Below are 2,961 nucleotides of genomic sequence, written 5' to 3' on the forward strand. Positions count from 1 at the left end.
TGAATGGCAGCACAGCCTTCAGGTGTGTCAGCCGCTCCTCCCAGCTTGGTATGATCAGCAAACTTGCTGAGGAGGCACTTTGTCCCCTCATCGAGGTCATTGATGAAGAAGTTGAACAGGATGGGACCCAGTACTGAGCCCTGGGGGATGTCACTAGCCACAGGCCTCCAACTAGACTCCACGCCACTGATGACGACACTCTGAGCTCTGCCTTTCAGCTAGTTCTCAATCCACCTCTACTCTGCCCTTGTCCACAGAGACAGTCATTTCAGTATGAAAGGCAATCAGGTTGGTCAGGCATAGTTTTCCCTCAGTAAATCCATTAAGATAAGTCCATAGGAGCCCACATGTTGTCACTGTGTTGTCTCCTCAGCATCTTACTCAGTCCTCGTATTTTCAAAACATAAAGAAATACTTAAAAATCCACAAAGGATGAGCCCATTGATACATACTGTTAATAACATAAAATAAAACATAAACATAAAATAAACACCTGAATAGTGGAGCATCATATGGAGGGATCAAGTCTCTCTGGTCATTTCTAGTCTTGGAAAATAAGTTATTTTTTAAACTAGATTGATTTAGGGATAGTTGTGGGGAAGAATGTTCTCTTCCCACAGGATCTTTGAAATGAATCTGTTTGGAGATGAACGCTTGCTTGGAGAGCTCTGTGATTTGTGGAGGAGGGAAGTGCCAGTGTTCATGGAGGTCAGTCAAGCAGCTGGCATTTATTTATTCCAAAATCCTGAGGGAAAGAGCTCCAGGAGCGAGGACCCGCCATGGTTATTTATTTCAGTTCCTAATGACACAGCGTTTTTTGGTTTCTGTCCAAAGTCAGTTTGATCACAGGCTGCGTTTACATGGAGGGAGTGTGGACTTTAGATATGATGAAAGAACAGCAGCATGGTTTGGGAGGACTATATGCAGCTGGAGAAGAGCAGCCAGACTGCAACAGTCCTCTAACCTGCTTTCATCAATGGCGATAGTGTCAGTGTACATCGGAAAGACCATTAAATGTCATCTGCCCTGGGAATAAGGCCTACTCTGAGGGCTTAGCTGCATAGAGAAGCTTATTAGTAACTATCATACTGGTTGTACTGTCCTCACAATGTAAATTATGCCTTTCATTAACATCACTTATCCGTGACGAAATCTTCCCAAGAAACAGAAGCTAAACTAAAACAAAAATCCAAAACAAAGACTTTAACAAGTGTCTTCACTCACAGTTGAGGGCTTGTCTTACTCGTATGCATAGGGTCACTTTAAACTCAGAACTTAGGTTCTGCATATAAAAATATTTTCCAATATTACAAAGCCTTATCACTACTTCTGCTTTGTGATAAAAGAAAGAATGTGATGGGTAAAATAAAATCAGGAAGTGCACATACAAACGGATACGATAGCTAAAAGTGTAGTAATATCAGCATTAAAGTGATGTATCTATTTCTTCCAGAGAGTTTGCTGAAATGGAGTTCTGTATGCTAGTTGTTATAGTTCAAATACTTCGATTTTTTCCTATTGCACCTATGACCAATGTAGGTAACACTGAACGTATTTCAGAATGAATGTTTAATGAAGGTCCCCCAGGTCCTTTTCTGCAGAGCTTCTCTTCAGCCTGTCCTGCTGCATGGGGTTACTCCTCCCCAGGGGCAGGACTTGACATTTCCCTTTGTTGAATTTCATGAGGTTCCTGTCTGTCCATTCTCCAGCCTGTTGAAGTTCCTTTGGTCTTTCAAACACTCCTCCTGGTTCTGCATCTTCTGCAAAGCTGCTGAGGGTGCTCTCTTTCCCATCATCCAAGCTATTAATGAAGATGTCGTGCAGTGTTGGCCCCCCATATCAACCCCTGGCCATCACTAGCAGCTGGCCTCCAGCTGGACTTCATGCCACTAATCACAACTTTCTGAGCCCAGCAGTTCAGCCAGCTTTCAGTCCACTTCACTATCAATTTGTCTAGCCTGTACTTCAACCAGTTGTCTATAAAGGTTTTATTGGGAACAGTATCAAAAGACTTGCTAAAGTCAAAATAAGCAACAAAATACTACAGCTCTCCCTTCATCTACCAAGGCAGCCAGCTCATTGTAGAAGGCTATCAGGTCAATCAAACATGATTTCAAAGGTGCTTGGTATAAACAATTGTGGGAGATCACGGAGTGCCTCATTTCCTTCTGCTTGCTGGCCCACACTTGAGAAGACAATGAAAAAGTTCTTACTAGTGTGTCAGCGCCTGAGGAGCAGAATGTGGCTTCTGTGATCACTGTGGCAATTCAAAACCTGCTTATGATAATATCACTAATAGCAGAAGAGATCAAGTTGGTTTCTTTTTGTTTTGTGTGTACCTGGCATATCAGAATTGTGTTCAGGGTACATTAAAGTATAAAAGTCAAGCTCTCAAGAATTAGGAAATGTAAAATTTAGACTGCACATCTTTCACAAACATACTCGCCTATGTGTTATGTTGTAAACTTTTATGATGTGGTCTCATGAAAGTGAGAGATGTGATTCATAAGGCTTACTGTTTAAGCTGACTTCTCCAGAAATTGCTTGCTATTTGCCTTGTAAAAATCTAAATGTCTATGCAGGCTGCCTTAACCACAATCCCCTCACTTTGTAACCCTGATGTTCCTTAAAGTCATTTCTTAACCTGAAGAGAGAAAAACGAGCCCACAGCCTTGCCACAGCCTCCGTGTCCCTGGCTGCTTGTGTGGCACTCCAACAACTCCACATCTCCCTTGTGCAAAGTTCAAGGATTTGTCACAGCAACATCTACGTTTTGCAAGCAATAGAGTTGGTCCTCGTCCCAGATTCGAGGAAAACTTGCTGAGCTTTTTCCAGAAGGAGGGCTTGGCTTCTGGGCTCTTCCGGGCTTTGACATCTTGTCTCCATGGCAGTGATCAGCTGGTAAGGTTGATAAAAGAGGCTCTATTGAGCAAGCTAGTTAATTCTGCCAAGCGCGGCCGT

The sequence above is a fragment of the Rhea pennata genome, chromosome 3, assembly GCF_028389875.1.
Source record: "Rhea pennata isolate bPtePen1 chromosome 3, bPtePen1.pri, whole genome shotgun sequence".
Lineage (NCBI taxonomy): Eukaryota > Metazoa > Chordata > Aves > Rheiformes > Rheidae > Rhea > Rhea pennata.